General features: G+C 50.8%; 1 protein-coding gene and 1 long non-coding RNA gene across 2 annotated transcripts in view; one reads left to right on the top strand and one right to left on the bottom strand.

Annotated features, from left to right (window-relative positions):
• The window catches only part of Xkr6 (XK related 6), a 256,506-nt gene that overhangs the window by 109,367 nt on the left and 124,448 nt on the right, over positions 1 to 22,691 (bottom strand). The window lies entirely within an intron of this gene.
• Positions 17,781 to 21,540, top strand: LOC121832320 (uncharacterized). The gene is made up of 3 exons (XR_006075949.2): positions 17,781 to 18,055; positions 19,247 to 19,457; positions 21,389 to 21,540. It is a non-coding gene; the product is annotated as an uncharacterized LOC121832320 (long non-coding RNA).

Here is a 22,691-nt window from a genome sequence, read left to right as displayed (position 1 = left end):
ACTTGGAAGTGGTCTCTTGTGAGGCCACCACCTTCTCTAAATCTCTCCCCTTCTCTGTCAGGCCACTAGTAGCATGGACCCCAGGCGCCATGTAAACATTGCTTTGCCCAAGCACGCCTTTCCTCACGAGCAGACAGACCTGAGAGGCCAGGAGGGATTTGGTAGCTCTCTAGATCCGTCATAATCACAGTGTTTAAAGGTCCCCAAATGCCCATTAGACAATCCACACCTCTAACAGCCAGTAAATACTCCAGACCCGGTCAGCATTTTTAAAGGTCCTTAAATAGCTCATTTACATAATCCATATTTCCAGAGCCCCTAAGCATTTGCCCTTCCCACTGAAGCTGGATCTTTATTACAGGTGAGAAAGGGAAGGCTCCCCAGGAACACAGGGGCTCTTTTGCTCCCTTCCTGGGAAAATCGATTCTTGTTTTAAAAATGACCATATGTTCAAAAGCAGGCAGGGGACTAACCACAAAAGGTAAATATCTGAAGGGAAGGTGGTAACCCATGCAGGCCTACAAACATTCTTTCCTGGAAGGCCAGAAAACCCCCTGAGGCCTCTCAGAGGACACTCATTAGAGGAGCAGCCCTTCGTTTGCTAACACGGCCACCCAGATGGAAACCCTCCTCCTGCCTTGTTGTCTCTTCCTGGAGGCCCTGAGGGGTGCAGGCAGGCTCACTGGACATTGAGCTCTGCATTCTTTTCAAGGTTTGCTCTCGGCTCCATCTTCCCACGGAGAAAAGAAGAGCAAGTTATTAAGCCAGGATTGGGGTCCAATCAACATAGGTCTGGGTAAAGCCGCTGTCCAATGAGCAATAGCCTGGCCACCAAATGAAGGTCCCAGGACACAGAGAAAAGAACCAGATAACGAGAAAGACCCTCACCGTGGGCCTCAGCTGTCACACAAAGAGGGACTGTGTCTTGTTTAGAAGGTGGAACTTGAAGCCATCTGCAAACACTTCATGCAGAACTCATGACTCAGACCAATGGAATGTGGAGTCAAAGAAGCCCGGAAAGGGAACAGAATGTGTGGATCTGGAACAAGCAAGTCCACATGAGACACCAGGGCTGGTCTCACCCAGGGACTGGAGACACAAGGCACCACTGCTGTTCGCCAGGATGCACTCAATCGGGAAAACACCGTGATGTCCAAGTGGTTTGCTGGTGGCAATCTATATTCTCCACTTCCAGCAAATCCTCTCCTGGTATACTCTGACTCCGCCCCCAACACTGGCTGCCTCGCATTGGAAGAAAGGTTGTCGAGAAAGCTGGTGTGGGGTATGAAGCTAAGGAAATGAGTGGAGATGGCGAATAGGCATGGGAATGGGAGTGAGGGATAGGCCTGGGCCCACTTCTGCCTCCCTGCAGTAACGCCCCAGACACAGGTACAAGGTGGAGGCGGTGGAGCTACGCAGCACCGCCCGCCTCAAGTGCTGCACCAAGATACCGCTGGCGGGCAGTGGTGCGACACTCTGGAGCCTGAGCGGCTCTCTCTGCTCCTTCCGATAGGACTGTAAGACCCGGCAACTGGACTTAGACAAGGCGGCTCGCTCTCTCTGAAGACCTGCACTGACTGAGACACCCCTGCTCCAAAGCCCGGAGCCCCTGTTCTTTCTTCGCTGCAGCTGCCTTCCTGCGGGGAGGCTCCTGGGCACAGCAGGCGGCTGCCGGGTGAAGAGCAGCCAGCTCCGGAGAGAATCCGGGGGCGACCTCCTTCTCCACCTCTGCCCGTGTCCTGATGTGGTTAGGCAGGTCCCAGACCTTGGTGTGTCCCCCCACCCCCCACCCCATCACTCCGCGCATCAAGTCAGCCCCGCAGCCGAAGAAGGGTGACGTGGCGCTCCAGGTCTGGCCAGCTGGAGGCTCACAACACGGAGCGCACAGCGGTGCCAGGGGGCGCCCTCCTCACCGAAGCCTGAGATTCTTCTTTCTCTCTGTTCCGCCTTCTTTTTTTTCCATCCCATGTCTTGGGGCTGTCCCCAGGATGTCCTAGTCCATGTCCGGAGATCCTCAATCTCCCTCCCACACACTGGCTGAGAGAACATGAGGCTGGGAGCCCTCAGCGGGGGCGTTGAGAATAGCCCTCCTTGTCTTCACCGTGAATGACACCATCTCTCTGGAGGCCCCGTCCCCGCGGCCCGCATGCAGCCTGCCTCTGAGCTGCAGCAGCACACCTTCAGCCTGCTCCTAGTCCCTCACTGGGTGCAGTGCCCGGCTCTAAGCCAGGGTATCTGTCTCTCCACTACCTCATCTCGGCCAGCATCGCGCCTCCCAGGCCCGAGAGCTACAAGAACTCCTCTTTCCTCTTTCCCAGCTCCTTCCCAATTTCCTGATTCTCAAACCCAGGCCACCCAAATTCTGAGCGAGGCTCCTTTAGGCAGACAGAGAGATATCATACTTAAATGTAGATGGCAAAGCTATGCAGACAATAATAGATCACGGATGGAAAGACTGACAGACATGATAGACGAGAGATGGTTGGATAGGAAAGATAGATTACTATACATTACACATTTACATAGATTATAGGTACATGCAAATGCCTGAGACAGATGTAAACACAGCTGTATTTATAAACAGATAACACACAGAGAGCACACAGATGCATGGATGGACAGAAGGCTATGCATGTATGTCCTAAGGGGACAATCCAGGATCTGGTCTGGCCAGGACAGCATGTGAGCTTTGATCACCTATGAAATAAAAATGCAGTTAAGCTGGACAACCTGTAAAGGGCTCTGAGCCCCTCTCTAAACACAGCAGCAGCAGCAGCTTAGCTTCCAAGCTCAAATGCCAGGTGCAGATGCTCCAAGCACAGCTCAAGTACTGTGGGGCTTGGCTGGTGGCATCATCAGACTCACTCATTCATCGACTCATCATTCACTCCCACCCCCAAGGAGTGTCTGCAGAGTTCCATGTAGATGAACACTGCTAGGCCTTCTTACCCAGAGACCAGGCGGGCGCATGCCTACTCACTAGAGAATACCCACTCAGTACCTAACTGGATCCATATGGCAGCCACCTGGGAGAGGTTACTAATGGGAGATCTCAGCCAGGTGTAGTGGCTCATGTCTGTAATCCAAGCACTCAGGAGACTGAGGCAGGATTGCCATGAATTTAAGGACAGCTAGGGTTTCCTGCCAAGACCCTGTCTCAAAAAATAAGATAAAGACAGAGGGGAAGGAGGAAGAGGAGGAAAGAGTATAAGATGATGAGACATCATGAAGGAGAGACATCTGCCCCTGAAGCTTAAGGATGAAATGGGGGGGGGGTGTCCCCCAGAGGAAAGGCAAATCAGGCTGAGATACTAATGTGAGTCCTGGTCTCTTCTGAGAAAGGCAGCTGGGCTGGATCATGGAACCCTGAGGTGGCAGTGGAGTCAGGGACACAAAGAATGCCCTGAGAAAATATAACGGGGGGGGGGGGGTCAGTGTGAAGTTGACAGGATCTGGAATCACAGGAGATGCCTCCAGGCACACCCACGAAGGATTACATAGGTTAGGTTAGCCTCTGGGCATGCCTGTGAGGGGTTACTGTGATTAGGTTAATTGATGTGGGAAGCCGCACCCTGACTGTGGATAACACATTACCTGGACTGTATAAAATAAGAAAGCTAAACACTAGCATTCACGGCTCTCTGCTTCGTGACTGTGGATGGCATGTAGCTAACTGCTTCAAGTTCCCACTGCCTGGATTCCCTTGACACAAGGGACTGTGCCCTTGAACTGTGAACTCAAATCAACCTTCTCCCCTTTGAGCTGCCTTTGTTGGAGTATTTTTATCAAAGCCTGGGGAGAAAGAAACCAAGATAGTCATCAAAGACCAGGTTGGGAAGGGCTTTGACAGGTAGCCTAACATTCCATCCGGTCTCTTCTGCTACACTTGTCCCCAGGCACTCAACACAGGGTGGACCCTCAGTCCTCTGGGTCAGATTTCAACCCCACGGACATGTGCAACTTCCACAGGAACAGCTACGGAAGGCAAAGATTCATGGTGCAGCAAGCAGTTCTCTCTCTGTCTACCCTGAATCCCCTCACCCACCAGGGGACAGCCTCCTCCTCAGTGTGACTCAGCCCTGCTCCGCTCCCAGCTCCCTTCCTGCCTCCAGGTGGTTACCATGGTGACCTCAAGAAACCAGGTTCACACCTACCTTTCCTGACAAGACCTGGCTTTCAGCATCCCTCCAGGACTGAATACCATTCTCAGCCTGCAGAAAGAGTTAGTGGGTGGCACCTAGGTGGGGCTTCCTCTTCTGTGAGTTTAGGAAGAGAGCAGCCGTAGAGGTGGAGGAAGGCTAGAGGGCAGATGCCTCCATCACCAGGATGCTAGGCCAGTATTTCTTTCTAAATCTCACGCCTCCGTATTGGAGGTATGCTAGATAGTTCCTGTTGCTATAACAAGTACCCCAGATAAACAACTGTTAAAAAGAAGAGATCTTGGTCTGCTTTTTTTCTGTTTGGTTTTCATGAGACATGGTTGCCTTGGAACTTGCTATATAGACCAAGCTGGTGATGCCCCTGCCTGTGCCCCCGCCCCAAGGGCTGAGATTACAGATGTGCTCCACCAGGCCCTGCTAAAGGAGCAAGCTTCGGTTCCCTGTTTCAGAGATTCCAGACCACATATTATGAGGCCACATATTATGAGGCCACATATTATGAGGCCACATATTATGGCAGTGTGAAGTAAGCAAACCTGCGTATGTACTTCATGATTGGCACTGTTTTGTGTCTAGCACATCTCCTACAGCTTCATGATTTGAGAACCTGGCCCCCAGTTCGTGATGTTATTTTAGAGGCTGTAGAGACTTTTGCAAGGTGAGATTTTGAAGGTCCCTGGCTCTGGCCTATTTTCTCTGCTTCCTGTTTGTGGCCACATGGACCGGAGCCTCTACCATAAACTCTGCCATGCCTTTCCCCACCGTGATGGATGAATCTTCTTCCCTTTTAAGTTGCTCCTGGCAGGCCACTTGGTTCCAGCAATGAGAAAAGTAACTATTTCAGTCAGGAAGCGAAAGGAAGCAGAAGGGGGCCTACCCCCCCCACCAACCCCCCACTCCTGTGACCCAAAAAACCTCCCATTGACTCCATCTCTTTAAGTCCACCCCACCCCACAGTAACACCACACTGGAGACATCTTCAACACACGGGCTTCGGGGAGAGATTCCAGAACTGAACTGCTCGCAGCAGAGCGGGCAAGGAGGAAGGGCCAGCAGCTGAGAACTGCCAGAGGTCCAGAGAGAAACTCCAGGTGACTCCGGAAGTTTCTACTGTTCCAGGCCATGACATGTGTCCCAGTTGAGAAGATACGTGGGAGAGACACATGCTCATTTGTCAAAAGCTATTGTTCTCATCAAAGATACCCAGACCACCACCACCACGTCAGTCAGCTTTTCACCCTTCAGTGAATGCCTACAACAATCAGCTTTCAAAAAGGAAAGGTTTTTCTTTCGGTTTAAAGTTCTGGAGGTTTTGGCCCACGACAGAGGGGCCTATGGCAGAACAGTGGATAACACTGAGGACATGTGGCAGAAGGAGTTGTTTGGCCTGTCTGGCTACAGAAGAAAGAGGAAGAGAATGCACCCCCACAAATCCCCTCAAGGAGGAGGCATCCTAATGACCTAAGGCCTCCTACCAGGCCCCACCTCTTAAAGACCACACCACCTTCACACAGCACCAAGCTCAGGACTAAACCTTTAACATGCAGGTCTTTGGATGATGTATGCAATAACCAAAATAGTCTTTCTAAAACAATTATCTTGTGCCCTGAGTCATCAATAGCTCCCCACTGCCAACAACAATAATAACAAAGCCAAACTCTTGACATGGCCCTGGCCTTCTTTCTAAAACTCACTCACGTTCTGCCTAATAATCTCCATGTTGCTTCCCAAGAAACCCCTCCCCAGTGCTGAGACTCTACCAGAGGAGCGATCTCCCAGTGCTTGCCCAGAGCTGACCCCCTTGCCTGGCCATGCCCTTGAGCTGTCCTTACCCACAAAGGCTCAGACGATGTCCCCAGGATCCTTCATCACTCTCCAGCCCTGGGTAAAATTTAGGTCCCCCTTCCTGGTTGCAATTTAAAGCCTTGTGAGGATAGTCTATGCTAGGTCACATAGACTTCAGAGTGCCTGGCACCCATGTGGTATATGGCCCTCAAAGGCAAGCCCTTGGCCACCTTCATGCTGATGTTCCTAGAGTTTGAGTGTACCAGCAGCCAAAGTCAATGTGAAGGGCAAGTTGACTTGAAGACTTTCACTGAGGATAAATGAGGAGACAATGAGTCACCCCACAGTCACTCACAGAGCCCTTGGCTGCTGAGATACAGACAGGGACTGATCCCTTTCCCCCTCTGGACTCTAGACTGGAAACTTGCACTCTGCCTTTCGGAGCAGCAGCTAGGCAAAAGTGGAGGTGGACTGCTACCTCTGCCAAGACGGAAGAGCAGCCAAGACGGAAGAGCAGCTCCTAGGCAATGGGCAAAGGAGACAAGACTGAGGATGAGGCTGCCAGAGTCTGGGTGACTTGTCCCCTAGCCATGCTAGAGCTATCCCAGGCCCAGTGACCATTCTTTGTGCCTGGAGGAGGAGAAGGAGGTGATGTGGCTGGCAGGGGCTTCAGGGTCCTGACCTCCACAAGCCCAGGCAAGGCAGCAGGCACAGCTCTTGGAGGCAGAGGCTAACACAGTAAACTGGCGCTAACGTCCACAAGGAGTGGGGTGTCGATTGGGCACCCATGGGGGCTCGGATGCTGACCCCTGAGGATGCTTCACTTCCACAATCCATGAGAACCCAGAAAAGAGAAGTCTGATCTGAGGTGATGGCTCTAGCTTCCCAGCTGGGCTCCGACAGCAGAAAGGGAACGTTAGATAAAAAGTGAGTAGCCACTGCAAAAGCAATGGAGAGCTCGGAGAATGGCCTGTCATGCCAGGCAGGTGGGGCATGTCTGTCTATGAAAGGCTGAGATCATTGGAGAGAGGACAGAAGATGCCCTTGGAGGCCTTTCTCCCCAATTGAGTCATGCCCCCATCCTTGGCTTAGCCGGACTTGCATCTGCCTTGATATCTGGAACAGGGAACTTAAAGGCAAGTACCAAACGAAGGACCCTCAAATCAAGGCTTTAGGAGTTAGGCTTGGGATGCTGGTGCTCTTGGTGGTGCCAGCGCTTGGCCCAAGTTCAAGTAATGCAAAGGCAGGAGCTGGTACGCATGTCACATTCTGAGCATCGTCTTGTGTCACTTGACTTCCTTTCCTGCGACCACCCACAGTCTAGTCACTGTGGAGATAAGAATGGAGCCCAGCTAGTCAGACCCGGGCTAAGCCCTGTGCTCTCAACAGGAGGTGTTGAGGGCTGGGTCAGGTGTTCGAGGAACAAACAGGAACATGGACGGACCCCCATGCCTGCAGCCTGGACAGCACTGCGCCCTTATCAGACTCGTGGCTTTAACAGGGAGAAACCCTCTGAGCGCTTCTAGGGAGGAGTATTCTTGTCCCCTAACCCTCTCCTCTCCCTTGGTTCTCCAAGTCCCAGCCACCCCTTGATTCAGAGACTGACTTAAGCTCCAGGCTACTGTGAGGTAAGGGTGCCCCACAGTATACACCATGGGAAGGTGATCATCTTAGGACGGTGGTGTGATCTGCTGTCAGGATGTTGAGGGTTCAGAACCTTCTACAGAGCAAATGTTCCTGGCTATGAGGCACCTTGACCACTATTCTCCCAGGCCTTAGTTCATCTCTGCCTCCTTGGGGAGGAGACTAGGTGTGTCTCTATGAGCATTGGACTAGAAGCTCTGTGTCCTAAGACACAAAATATTATAACAAGAGTGGACATTGCATGTGCCACAGGGTAAAGGAAGGCTATTAAGAACCCTGACACCGGCTTGTATAGCCGAGACAAGACTCGATTATGATCATGCAAGGGAGTAGAACATGCACCTGCCACAGTGACAGCCGCTGAGAGCTTCCGGATGCTGCTGGCTCCCATTAAGCTCTGTCCAGTGAAGGGTGCTCTTAACATAAACCCACGGGCAGAGGTACTGCCTTGTTTAAGTGATGCCTTCCATTCATAACACACACACACAAATTGATTGCTTTTCCTCAGAGCCCAGGACAATTCATAACGGCTTCTAGCTTTTTGCCCCTTCGAAGCAGAAAACGCAAGTTCAAAGTCACGTAGGATCCCCCTAAACTTCAACGTCTCTTAAAGAAGTCTAAGGGACTGGGGAGACAGCTTAGTGGGTGAAGTGCTGGCATGCAAACATGAGGACCACAGTTCAGAATCCCCAGAACCTACACAAAACACCTATCGGGGAGGAGGGATGGAGAGATGGCTCAGTGGTTAAGAGCGCTGGCTGTTCTTCCAGAGGTCCTGAGTTCTTCCCAGCATCCATGCAACGGCTCACAGCCATCTGTGACTCCAGTTCCAGGAGATTCATTGTTTTTTTCTGGCCTCACGGGCACTGCATGCATGTAGTGCACAAACATGTAAACCACCCATATATGTAAAATTAAAAAAAATTAAAAACCAACTTAGTGTGGTGGCTCACTTGACATTCCAGCACGTGGAAGGCAGAGATGGGATCTGGAGAGCTAGACTAGCCCAGTCAGCAGCTCTGGGCTTGAATGGAAGATCATTCTTCAGTCAAAAAAAAAAAAGGGGGGGGAGCAATCAAGAAGACACCAGGCATCAATATATGGCCCTACACACCCACACCCACACAGTGCATACACATGCATACACACCTCCAAATGGGTACACACACAAACACACACACACACACACACACACACACACAGAGTCCAACTTGCCTTACTCGTGTGAAAGACAGCAAAGGCTAATAACACATGATCCAGGAAAAGAGGCCACAGAGGAGTGTCCCCATGAGCACACCAGTGCAAGGGCTAGGGGTCGCCACCAAGCCTCCTGGGTCAGTGTGGCTACCACCAGCAAGAACAGTAGCTTTGAATGTGCACCCAGAGACTCCCACTCTGTCTGCTAAGAACAAAACTCTCTCTGGTCAAGAACACACACACACACACACACACACACACACACACACACGTACGCGCGTGTGCGATAAAACTAGAAAGGGGGACTAGGAATGAGGAGGAGGTTATAAGGGAGAGAGACAAGAGAAGGAAATATACACAACATGAAAGCAGGAAGTGGGACCATTTGTAGAGAGGAAGGGGAACAGCAGGAAGGGTGCACAGGGTATGTGGGAGGGCAGTGAGGGAGGAGAATGAAAAGGAACCAGGCATAATGACCTAGGCAAGAAAAGGTCACAGAGAAGCTAATTGCCTTGGATGCTAGTTGAAGAAATTAATTTAAAAGTGTGTGGAGTAGCCCAGTGGCCCCCAAGGTATCCAAGGCCTCTAGGGAGTCCACGCATGTGTGCATGTGCATAGGCACCCATGAGTGTGCGCATGGGCATGAGAAGGTCAGAGTTTGACATGGGTGTCTTCCTCCACCGCCCCCTACCTCGTTTCCTGGGTGCACTCTCCAGCTGAACTAGGAGCTCCTGGTTTTGACTAGTTAACCAGCCGGCTTGCTCTTGGCATCCCATCTCCTAATATCCAAGACCTGCCCAACTTTGCATGGGTTCTAGGGTCGCGAGATCTGGTCCTCCTTCTTGAGGGGCAAGTGCTTTTGCAAGCCTTTCCACGGTGCAGAGCCTGAGGCCGAGAAGGGCTGGCTCTCTCACCCCAAGTCCTGTAAGCGCTAAGTGACTATTTCCAAAACACGGGCTTTTCCCAGCTATGCCAGGGAGCCTACAGAAATGGAGAGGCCATTTCCACATTGCTACCTGCTATCAGCAGTTAATGAATCGGTACTCAGCTCTTCCTGGACATGTGTACCAGCCCCGGTGCTGGGGCAGAGCCAGGGCTCTAATGCAGAGGGCAGGTCTGGCCTCCTGGGGTGGGCTGTGGAGGCGACAGCATCAATAGGCAGAGAAATGTGCCTTCCTTCCTGCTCATCCACAGAGACTGGCTGACAGTGAGCGTCCCCTTACCTGCTGAGACAATTTCAGCTCCAATTTGCTCAGATTCCTGACCGAAGGCCCAGCCGCTGCCTCTGATGTGCCGAACCAAAAAAAAAAAAAAAAAAAAAAACCGGGAGGCAGGAACTCTCTCAATTACTGGGGTGGAAGTGTGGGGGTGGACGGATGGCTGTGCCTCTGTGCAGTCCCCAATTCCCAATTCCCAGGAGGTACAGCCCCAGCGTCCTGCCTTCCACTCCTGTCTGGAGGAACAGCCTGCAGAATGTAAGCTAGAAACCTAAAGCTCCCTAATCCCACTCTGCCTTAGGACAGACTGGGTGCCTCATGGGCTCCCCATCATCTGATGCTGGTGGGCTGGGACACCATGACTCACCCTGCAGGGGCAGAGGCAGGTCCTAGCTTCAGCATCTGAGGACAGGCCTGGGTTGAGGATGACTTGTTACCCAAGGACACGCTTTCCGACTCCATCTTGGATGCTGCTTGGGTCGGTTTGGGATGAAGGAAGCTGGGGCATAAAGGTTTCCCTGCCCCTTCTATGAATGTCTGCTTGGAATTTGCATCCACAAAGGCATATCCTGCACCCATGCTGATCACAGTTCTCCATGGCTGAGCCCCCTGCCGCTCTGCCAGAGTAGGCAGGCTGGGATCTCAGAGACTCTCGCACACTCTGAATGCAGACTGCTCAGCCCCTACTCCCCGCAAGCCACTGTTTAGTTTTGCCCGCTAGACACTCCACACTCCTCAGAACAGCCACAACGGACTGACATTTGGCTTTGGGTTTCCAATCTGTCTCCACAGACACGGTTCTGAGATTCCCTCCCCACAGTCTCTAGGAACCAAAGCCCACAAGAGGAGTGGCAGGCAGCTCTCTCCTGGAATGGGGGACTGAGGGGGTCAGGGATCAGCACCCCCCTTCTGCTAGCGATTGGAATACCTCACACAGGTTTTAGGCAGACTTAATTTCACAAAAGTTCTGATGCCTGAGACAAATTTCCAGACATCTCCAGCCACTTCTCTTAGACGTATCCATCCGCCAGCACCCTGTACTCACCTCTACCAGGCTTGTGTCTGAGTGAATCAAAACTTCAATTCTGTGGTTGTCTTTGATGTCCCTTCTGCCTTTCAACACGTCTTTACATGCCCTGACTTCAGAGCCTGTCTGTCCCGTGTCTCCTTTCCGCTAGGAGCCGGTGCCTTTGGTTGACAGTCTATTCAGAAAATATGATTGAAGGCCCAGCAAGGGCAGCTGAGAACTAGACGCCTGGATTTTAGGGAGAGGTGGCAAGGCACAGAGGGGCCCAGGGGCAAATCCTTCCTTCTGAGTGGAGTGTTCACTCCAGGCTTGGTAAGTATGGGAAGCGAGGCGAACGCAAGTCACTTGTGAAACAGAAGACTGATTCCCAGGTTGGCATGGATGGACCTGTGATTGCAAGTTTATGAATTCACAGGTTGGAATTTCTGAATTCACACCGTGGTGTGTGACATAAAGTCCTCGATCTAATCGCACTAATATGTACCAGGTAGTGAGTGACCTGGAGGAGTGACAGGTGAAGCCCCGAGGGGTTGTAATTCCCCTTGGAGAGTGGGGAGAGAGCTTGCCTGTGTGTTGAGACAGTGGTGCTCCCCCCGCCCCAAGCATGGTAGCTGTTGGCCATGTGTTTTGTAACAAGCTCAGAAGGACAATGAATGGGCCATGGTGTCCTGGGCAAGCTCATCACGTTACTGTTGTTTTTAAATGCTCCATCTCTGTGCTCAGCCATCCATCCATCACAGGAGTTGCCCACAGCATTTAGCACTTGGGATGGATACCTGTCTCCTCAGTAACAGTTACAGCTAACCATGTCTCTAAATAAACATGACAGGAACGGGACAAAGGTCTTTCCTGTGCTGTTTCCCTCCTCTGAGCCATCATCCCAATGGGCATGTGGAAACAGAAGTCAGCGTGGAATGGCTGCTCCAAAGTCACATTCCTTGTGAGTAGCAGAGACAGTTCTGGGCCCCACTGTGGGTGACCCCTGAGCAGCCTTTGGGACCAGTCTCTTCACTTTCTTCAGCTGTGAGCTCCATAAGGAACAAGAGAAGGCCTCTCTCTTTCCCCTGGTATCATCCTTGTCCTGCAACTGGAAGAGCCCAGTGAGGTGGACCCAGACCAGTCCTGGGGGATGAACCTGTTCTTTCCTCTCACGTGTGCTATTCCCAAGAATCCCACCCAATGCTCCACCATCCTTTCTAGACCTTCCCTTCCAGGCCCAGTCACACACTCAGTCACATTTTTCCTTTTGGATGGAGGACCTTAGACCCCCACGGCGAACATCTGGCCTCGGGCAGAGACCCCTGTCTTCTTCTGCGTCTCTGGGTGCTGTCTATTAGTTCCTGAATGCACTTCCTCGGATCCCAGGCCCCCCACTGACAGGAACCTGCAACTCCAGCTCCTCTTATTCTCCGCTTTCCTTCTCAACGTTCCCTTCCAACTTCCTCCTGGCCTAGCCTTTCCTCCCCTGGTGTCAGCAACACTGGTTCTGGCCACTTTCCACCCGCAACAGGACAGTAACGGTCTATGTGACCTCCACGCCACCAGGCTCCCTTTCCCAATCCCCCTGCAGTAAACCAGCAGACCACAGGCAGCACTCCACAGTGCACACTGTGGGCATCTACTCTTCATTCGAGAATCAGTCTGCAGAACACTGGGCTCCAACCCATGCCTGCCCCACTCACACTGCATACATAGATTCTTCTCTAGCTTTCTGTATCGTTTGCCCAAGCCGGGCTCATTTTCACCTCCAATTAGCTCGACCTTCTGGCCCAGACCTACAGAGCACTCATTTCCCTCTTCCATGTCCACATGAGTGGCAACAGACTTTCCAGAACAGTCCCAAGTCAAGCCATAGGACCTGTCAATCCTCCCAGACTACCCAGAGCCTCCAGTACTCCTGTCCAGAGCCACAAGCCTGGCAGTTGGTGTCTCTTGGGAACCAACGGCATTTCCTACCAGAGGAAGCATCCCGCCGTCTTCAGGGCCCACCGCCCTCAACCTTGACAGCAGACACTAACCTCCCCACTCCCATGCCCCCACGTGAAAGCCCTCAAATGGGGAAGAGCTGAAGAAAGGCACGTTGGCCCGCCATGGGACATCCAGGTCACTGTCATTTACTGTGTATGCTTTTCATGATCACGATAACCTCAGTCTAGTTGGCACTTTGTGCTTGATCTTGGCTAAAAGGCTGAGGAGTGAGCTTTTGGCTCTTTTCAAGATGTGGGACCTGGGGCTCAGAGAAGAAGGACCACGAACTGAAGGCAGAGTGGCGGGCATGGAGGACATGGGGGCACTTGAGGGCTCTTTCTCAGCTCGCAGTGGCCTCTTTCCCTGACTTCCCTTCTGATTCTGAAGGAGTGGGTCCTGGTGTCCCCATATGAGGCGACCCTGCCTGCCCACTGATCACTGTCGAGTGCTCCCGACACAAGCCAAGCCAATCAGAGGCCCCTCTTTGAATCCTGCCCCCTCCTCATCAAAACACCCGACCCAAGACAAGCCAGCTGGAATCTGGTGCTGAGACAGAAACCACCAAGAGAGATAACAAAAGAAAGAAGTGCCTGGGATCTTTGAAATGCTACCATCTGACCCATGTGGCCCAAAGGCCCAATTCCACTCCTTGGACAACCAACCCTTTGTTGGACCAGTGCAGTGGGATTCTGGGAATCTAGGAGGTGGCTAAGCAGGAAGGTCTGGTGCAGGCAGGATGACAGCGTGGAGTGGAAAAGCAATGGTGTTGTCCTGGCCCTGGCCCACTGGGCCCACAGTGTCAAGCAGCAGTGTAGGATCTGGGACCATGTGGATGGAACAGCAAGGCTGTGAGGATCTCAGAAGGGAGCCTGGGAAAGCAAAAGGCGGGCCCCTGGGAAGCTGCTGCCAGCATCTGAAGGGCTCTCTCTCTCTCTCCAGCCACAGAAGGGGGTGCATGGGCTAGCACAGGGAGAAGAGATGAGTGTGGACAGTGGGCTTCAGTAGTTTCAGATGAGGCCCGTGTCCTAATAGAGTAATCCTCCTGCCTTAGTAGTCAGCTCAAGTATTACCTCTATCTCCACCTGCCCCAAGCAGGGTGGAGATAACTAAATGACCCTCGTCTGGGAACTAGGATTTTGCCCACATTTCCCCACAAACACCACGCTCAGCATGATGCTGATTCCACTGAGCTCTTCCCAGTGTTGGGCTGGACAGTACTGAGGCAGAATCAGTCTCTGGCTGGGGGTTCGCAACCCCCAAACACATTACCCACCTCCATCCTACTTCATGAAAGTTCCGGAAGAAGTATGTTGAAGAGGGTGATCTGGAGACCTCAGTGAGTGGCCGGTCCCTATCCTGCCAGGGCGTAATTTACAAGGCCAGTGTATGTTCTCCTTCAGGCCCCTCAGTGAGGAGGGCAGCCCCTGTGGGGTGGGAGGTGAGGCATGCCACAGGGCCCCTAAGAGTGCTGAGCACCGGGGTGCTGTGCCCCTCTGGGAAAATCTTGTCTTTGCTCATCTAAGCTTTCTTCTGCTCCCTTTCCAAGCTGGCACTAGTTGTGGGGCCGAGAGCCAGATTAGTGATGAAAGCTGTCAAAAAATATCTCCCCTCCAGAGAAAGCAAAGGCAAACAACATCTTGGTGGGGTTTTCCAGGGGAAGGAAAAGTGAACTCGTCTCTCTTGCCTTCTATGTGTTGCCTAAAAATGGCAGTTCTGCAGAGAGAAAACATATTTTTTTTCCCCCGAGCAAAGCCGTTTGTGGTGTGAAAGGCAGAGCATGTGCGCTGAGCACAAGGACACAGATCGGCCCGAGGCGTGGCTACGAATGCTATTTTCACAGGAGTTCTGAGTGGGCAGAAAGGGGTTTGGAGAGAAGGAAGAAAAAAAAATCAAGCCTTTGTTTCATGAACATCGAAAAGAAACGCGGTCTGGATCGAATCCAAGGCAGGGTCTGGCAGGAAGCAGGCCTGGTGTAAAGAGTGAAGTGTGGAGATGGGAGGCGGTGCCCTGTGTCCCCTCCCAAAGTCGCAGGCTGCTCCTGCAGCAGATGGCTCCGCAGCGGGAGGCGCTGCAGACTGGAACCCAAGTCTCTAGGAATAAAATAAAAATCCCTTAGGACTTTCCCTTTCCTTGTTGAGGCGGGGTCGCACTCCACTCCAGACTGGCTTGGAACTTACTACGTCATCCAAACTGCTCTTAAACTCACGGCAATCCTCCTGCCTTGTCTTTCCAAGTTATGGGAGTACAGGAGTAAGCCACCACACCCAGCCTCCCTTAGACGTTAACTCACAATCCCCCGCCCCCGCCCCACAGAGGACTGACGGAAGTGATGACCATAAAGATGAGAACACAAGTGATCCCTAGTGAGCACTGAGCAGTGGTGTCCTTGCTGATGGAAGAGACGGCGATGATGACCAAGGAGATTATGGCGATGGCAGTGACAATGATGAGGGTAATTGTGGTGATGCCAGTTGAAGTCAGGAGGATAATATTGATATTGATGCTAATCATGAGGTGATGAGGAAGGTATCGGACATGGTAAGGATGGTGAACATGATAACGATACAGGTGATGAATGATAACCATGTAAACAATCATAGTGGCAACGACGGTGATCATGATGGTGATGTGATGACTGTAATCCTGCTGATGGTTCTGGTGGTTAAGATGATCACAGGAGGATGGTGATGAAGATGACGGTAATTATGGTGATGATGATCACGAAGATAAAGACCGTGGTGCTGATGGTGATGACGATAATAACACTGATGATTTTGGTGATAATAGAGGTGATGGTTGGTGACGGTGAGGATGATTCCTTCCTCATTCACCACAGGCATCACTGTAGAGTCCTTTCTTCCCTTCTAAGCTCTGCCCACCTCTCAAAGTCTCCTGGATACAAGTTGCTCAAAGGATAGATAGTCCGGCAACTTCCTACATCACTCCACCTCCTGGTTGCCTGTGAATTATGCAGAACACCAAGCCTAACTTGGATTTTTCTGATGGTGACTCCAAGAGCGGCCCAGGATCACACATTTTAGCGAGATCCCCAGTGGCTCTGAGGATTACTAGAGGCAGAGCTTCTCTGGTGTTCAACCCCTTAGTTTACAAAAGAGGAATCTGGGGCCTGCAGAGGAGCAAGCTGACCAGGAGGGGCTGGCAGAGCCAAGACTAGAACTGGAACCTTCCGTTCCAAGGACAGTGTTCCATCACTCCAGCACCGTGGGTCCTTCACTCAGCAGTTACAAGGCAAGTGCCAACAGGATGCAGAGCAGAGTCGAGACCGAAATAAAACCAGACACATGGGCTGCTTAGACGGAACCCACCTCCTAGGTGGGGGGAATGGACACATGGGAAGTAGTCAGTGCAGGTGAGGGGAAGGGAAGGGGGTCTTCGGGAGGTGCTCGGTGGGAAATGCCGCATGGGTGGGGAGCCTCAAGTCACGGAACATCTCAAAGACCCAAGAAGACAGCCCGAGAAAGCCAGACCTGGGCTAGAACTTTGAATGAACCTCCCTTGGTCAAACAGTAAGAAGGAAGAGACAGCATGTCACAAGGCAGGGCACAAGGCAGGAAGCGCCCGGCATTTCCAGGGAACAGGAAGAAGCTGCATTTGTTCGAAGCCTCCGGTGAAATGGGCCCATGAGGCTCAAGTGAGGAGCCAGTGATCAGTTTCCTGATGATGAGCGAGGGGCCTGTGCTTCCCTTCCAGACAGCAGTGTTGTGTGTGTGTAGGCGGAAGGGCTTCCCAGGAAGGGCTTGATGTGGGACTTAGAAACCCAGGAAGGGCTTGATGTGGGGCTTAGAAACCCAGGAAGGGAATGATGTGGAACTTAGAAACCCAGGAAGGGAATGATGTGGAACTTAGAAACCCAGGAAGGGAATGATGTGGAACTTAGAAACCCAGGAAGGGAATGATGTGGAACTTAGAAAGCACAGCTAGATAACAGCCTATAACCGGGTAGAAACAGCGACAACTCTGTCCCCAAGATTAAAGCCTAAAACTAGCATCAAGTCCCCAGTGGGACAGTTGCCAGCTTCTCTCAGCTCCCCCTGCCTCTCACCACACGGAGGGGATGGGCAGAAGTGGGGAGTGTGATATCTACCATGGATAGGCTTCTCTGGGCTTCATCCCAACCCAGCGAGCACAGGGAGCTCTATATCCTGCCAGCCCCACCCACTTCCTAGCCACAGTGAATCTATGAATTGTCAGGCATCACTTGGAAAGGATCTCACCCTGAGAGGCCACACATGGTGGGTGAAGGGGGTGACACTTCCTATTGGCATCCCAAAGGCCCTGTGCTTCATATACAGACATAGCATTGGGGCATCTTTGGGCCATCCAATGATGTTCCTCCACCCCAGAGGTTTTGTGTTGGAATCCAGGTACCTAGAGTGGCACTTTGGGGTGATGCTGTGGAGCCTTTAAGTGAATGGGTTTAACAAGCACCCTCAGGTCAACTGGGAATGTAGTTTTGAGAGAGATGGAGATGTTTCTCTGTGGATTCCCACAAGAGGACCATGATGAAGATTGGGGCCAGCCCCTCCCACAGCCTTCTTACTTCCTGTTTGGCAATGTGACCTCACCAGAGCCCATACCACACTGTCTACACTGTTAGCCTCCAAAATGATGAGCTAAATATACCCCTTTTTCTTCAGCAGTAGCTCGCTTTAGGTATATTTTTATGGTAGGGGAAGGCTAGTATACATCAGTGATTGACTCTCTCTGAGCCTTTGTTTCCTCATTTGTAAAATGGGCATGATGGATACTTACCTCAAGAGGCTGTCATAAGTTCAAGAGACAAGTTATGACAAACAGCCAACCCAGCATGGGTGCCAGCGATCTGATGGCTGTGCTGATGATGATGATAACGATGACGACGATGACGTAGCAGCCCATTTTCAGCTCGCACCATCGGCATCACCGCCAGCATCAGCAGCATCATGGAGCTTTCCTCTTGCAGTGCATCAGCTTGGCACCCTCAGCAGCCATGCAGAGCCCAAGACCAAAATGCAAAGGGTGGCTCCAGGAAAGACAGGGCCCAAGGGGACACGGATGTAAGTAGAGTAAGCAGGGGCTCAGTGAATCCCCACAAATAGCGGGGAGACTCCTGGGCACGCCAGGGTGGGACCCACAGGCCAAAGTGCCCGTTCTATTCTGCAGCAAACCTTCTAGAACCAGAACACCTTGAAGCTCCTCCCAAAATGTCCTATCTGCCCAGAATTACCTTGAATGATTTCAAGGACACTCACGGTCACAGTCCTCACCTGGGATGGGTCCAAACCTGAGAGGTCACAGATGGTGATCTCTCCTTACATGTTACAGACAGTTGGTGAATCATTTACAAGTCATCTTCAAATCCATCATCTTTGTGGGTATGGTAGGAATTACATGCGTGACTTGAGGCTGCGGATGGGAAACTGGGGATGGGACATAAATGGTTTCCCTGAAGTGCCGTAGCTTCACAAAGACAGAAACAGGTCTCATCCAGACTATGACTGACTAGATGCATGCGAGAAACCAGACCTGAGAAGACCTTCCTGCCCAAAAGAGAGAGAAAAGCATCTCCAAGATCAGAGCATCCTGGTTAAGTTTCTGGAGTCCAGTCTGCCGTACCTTAGAAGAGAGGATGGCAGACCAGAGGGAACCCACAGTCACATATGTTTAAAGTAAGGAGGGTCCCACGAGAGCTCTGGTGAAGAAGTCTTCAAAGTGCTGAACTTGAATCTTGCCAGCAGAACTTCTGACAGCTTGTCATAAACAGAACTCTCAGGCCTCCCCCTACCTCAGACCTACTAAGACCACATCTCTGTGGGTGGGATCCAGGCACCTGCCTTTCTAAAAACCCTCCTGGAGACAGCACACTGAATTTTGAAATTTTCCCACACTAAATCTGATGCTAAAACTGAGGCATATTTCTCTCCAGGTTTATGGGGAAGAGAGTCTTTGGAAAGGGTTAAACAGAAGTTCCAGGCAAATTCCATCAGGTTGATAGAGCTAAGTTTTCAAACCACAATTTCACCCTCAAAGCTGGGTACATAATTTTGACACCTTAGGACATCAAGGGCCACCAGTGATGGTGGAAGCTGTGTAGTATCTTTCGTGAGGTCAAAGGTCAGAGTGGGGGCATGCCTGTCGGGCTAAACTCAGTATAAGTGGGCATGAATTTGCTTCAGTTGGGGACACCGCCACCCAGCAAGTAACAGTGCCTTGTAGATCTGCTATTCATTATGACCTCATTCATACAGCAACAAATGTGACAGTTCTGCCCAGCATCTGCATCCAAGATGTGAAGAGCCCTCTGATCACAACTTGATCTGTCAGACAGTTGTGCTCTTGAGTTGGTCAGCATCTTCGAACACTGCGTTCTGTCCATGAGAAAGAAGTGACCGCATGCCAGGACTTGACATACAAGCACGCTGTTCACCAGAACCCATGATTCCCATCATATGCTGTCAGGTGGGCCCGTTTTTCTCACTGAGCAACATGGCAGTGAACATTCTAAGTTTTAACTGACAGGCTGGCTCCTTTGTATGAAATCTGTTACTACTATCTGTTTTGTGGGGGGACATTCTGCGGCATTTCATTTTAGAATTGATTAAGACTTTTATCACATTTAACTTTGTGTGTGTGTGTGTGTGTGTGAGTGTGTTGGTCAGAGGACAACTTTTAGGAGTAGGTTCTCTCCTATCTGCCTGTCAAGTTTGAGGACTGAAGGTATATGTCGCCATATTTAGATGGGTCCTGGAGACTGAAAGCTGCCGTCGGGTGTGGTGCCTACTGAGCCAGCTTGTCAGTCTACTTCTTGTCAGTTTTTGAACTGGTGGGAAACTGTTATCTCAGGCCAACCTTCTCATGTCAGAGAATGACAGATGCTTCCTGAGGTCACAAACCTCAGTAAGTATCATGCTAAGCAGGAAAAAAACAGATGCAGAAAGACAAACACAGTGCAGCATCATGGGCATGAGGGGGGCTAGGGTGGTTACGGGAGGGGGGGCTGGATGGTAGGTAGCAGAGAGGTTGGTCGAAAGGCACAAAGTTCCATTAAGACAGGAAGGATGAATTCTGGAAATCTGAGTCTGAGGTACTGCAAGATGATGCTAGTTAAGAGCAATTACTGAAGGCTTGAAATTTGCTAAGTTGCTTGTGCGCATGCGCGTGCATGCGTGCGTGCGTGTGTGTGTGTGTGTGTGTGTGTGTGTGTGTGTGTGTTATGTGTGTGTGCGTATGTGCAGAGGGTTCTGTGTGATGTGTGTGTATGCATGTGTGCAGAGGTGTGTGTGTGTATGTGTGTGTGATATGTGTGTGCATGTGTGCAGAGGTGTGTGTGTGTGATATGTGTGTGCATGTGTGCAGAGGTGTGTGTGTGTATGTGTGTGTGATATGTGTGTGCATGTGTGCAGAGGCCAGAAGTCAATGTCCGGTCTCTTCCTCAAATGCTCTCCACTTTAGTTTTTGAGATGAAGTCTCTTCCTGAACCCGGAGCTCAGCACTTCTGTTAGCCTGGCTGTCAGTGAGTGCCAAGGCTCCTCCTGTGGCCACCACCCCAGCACTGGGACTATAGGCACACCCCACCCCACCCAGATGTGGGTGCTGGGGATCTGAACTTGGCCCCTTGAGTTTGGATGCCAAGTATCTCATTGACTGGGCCTTCTCCCTATCCCCATTAAGACATATTTTAAAATGTTCTCATGAGAAAAAAAAAATTAAGCCTGTGAGGTGATGGGTATGCTAATTAGCTTGATTATGGTAATCAGTTCACAATGTATGTTTATATCCAAACACCCTGTTGTGCACCTTCAACACACAGTTTTTGTCCGTTGCTTGGGGAAGAGGATACAGAAGACTCTGAGGACCCTTTGACTACAGGCTTTGGCTTTCCAGTGTTGACTCATGGATGCATGTGACTTTCTGTGTTTCCTGTAGCAGAGTGGTGTTCCTACCATGAAGAATATTTTTATATTGCCTAGAAGAAAATATAGAATGAAATTTAAGATGTACCATAGCCAGTTTTCCATTTCCATAGATTTAGTATTTATTATTTGTGTGTGGAGGGGGCTTGTGGGTTTCATGGTCTGCCTATGCAAGTCAGAAAGCTACTTTATGGAGATGGTTCTCTCCTTCCACCTTTGTGTGAGTCCCAGGACTGAATTTAGTTGTCAGGCTTGCATGACAAGAGCCATTGCCCACAGAGGCATCTCTAGGGCTCCCAATTTGCCTTTGTAAAAGAGATAAAGTCCTCCTACGTAGCCCTGGTTGGCTTGGAACTCACTATGGAGACCAGGCCTTGAACTCACAGATCTGTCTGCCTCTGCCTATCAAATGTGAGGATTGAAGATATATGTGTCACCATATCTAGCTAGTTTTCCTTTTTTTTAAATTCCGATTAGGAATCCTGGGATGGTTCAAGTCATAGTAACTGAAAGGAGAATGGGAGAAACGGGAGCTCAGATGTCATATGTCCAGTTCCAGATCTACAAAATGAAGACGTTCAGAGGGTATTGGGGACTTAATGACAGTAAACTGTGTGTACACTTAAAAATGGCTAAGATAATTTTATGTTTATTTTACCACATTGGTTTACTAAACAGCCATGGTGTCAAACTGCTTTCTAAATATTCATGGTAGAGGGCTAGAGAGATGGTCAACAGTTAAAAGCACTTACTATTCTTGCAAAGGCTCCACTTTCAATTCCAAGCACCCATATGGTGGCTCAGAACTGCCTGTAACTCCAGTTCCAGGGGGTACAGTGCCCTCTTCTGGCCTCTATAGGCACTGCACACAGATGCACACATACACCGACACATACACGATTAAAAATAAATCTAAATATTCATGTTTACACTCATATATTAGTGCTATTCTCAGCCTGAGTCAGATAAGTTTCTTTTTGTAGAAGACAGCGGTTAATGCAGAGACAAAAAAAACTGTACAAAGTGCCAAGAATAGGTGACCACTGAACAATCAGCCTTAAACAGAACATTCAAGGCTCAGGGAACATTGCAAGAGAGTGGACAGAGACTGTGAGAGCTGGGGGATGGGCAGGAATGCTGTGCAATGCCGTGCTCTGGACTTGCCATGCCCACTGCACTCATGAGCTCACAGCAGCTGTGGCTACTTGCACAAGACTAGGTCCACCACTGTTCCAGCACAGACGGGGAGGGCAGTCATGAGGCCCCACTTCTCTCTGAAGAGCCATAGGCAGCTGATGGCTGCTGGAGGAGGAAGGAGAGAGACTGCAGCCATGAGTAAACTGCTTGTGCCCCAGTCAAATTCCATACCAATGCTCTGTAAGCAATCTAATTAAACACAGCAGGACAGACGTGTGTGTGGGGGGGGAGGGACTACCTGGCAAAGTTCAACAGGATAAGGATAGGATAAGAAAAGATAATGGGGGAATATTACCAAAGTACTTTATATACTTATATATGTATGACGTTGTCAAAGAGTAAGTTTTTAAACTCTTAAAGAACTAGCCATAAGGTAACAAAGAGGACCCTAAGAGGGATGTATGAATTGTCCTGGGAAGGGGAAATAGATGAGATCTCCTGAGTAAACTAGGGGTAAGGGGGGTAATAGAGGGTAGAGGATGGGGGATGAAAACATAAAGGAACAGGATGGTCAAGCCAGAACAGGGACGGAGTGGGAGAGCAATGAAAGAGACATCTCGATAGAGGAAGATATCACGGGGAT

The sequence above is a fragment of the Peromyscus maniculatus genome, chromosome 9, assembly GCF_049852395.1.
Source record: "Peromyscus maniculatus bairdii isolate BWxNUB_F1_BW_parent chromosome 9, HU_Pman_BW_mat_3.1, whole genome shotgun sequence".
NCBI classification, from domain to species: Eukaryota; Metazoa; Chordata; class Mammalia; order Rodentia; family Cricetidae; genus Peromyscus; species Peromyscus maniculatus.
Note: the sequence above shows the minus strand (reverse complement) of the source record. Positions and strands in the feature narration are given on the sequence as shown.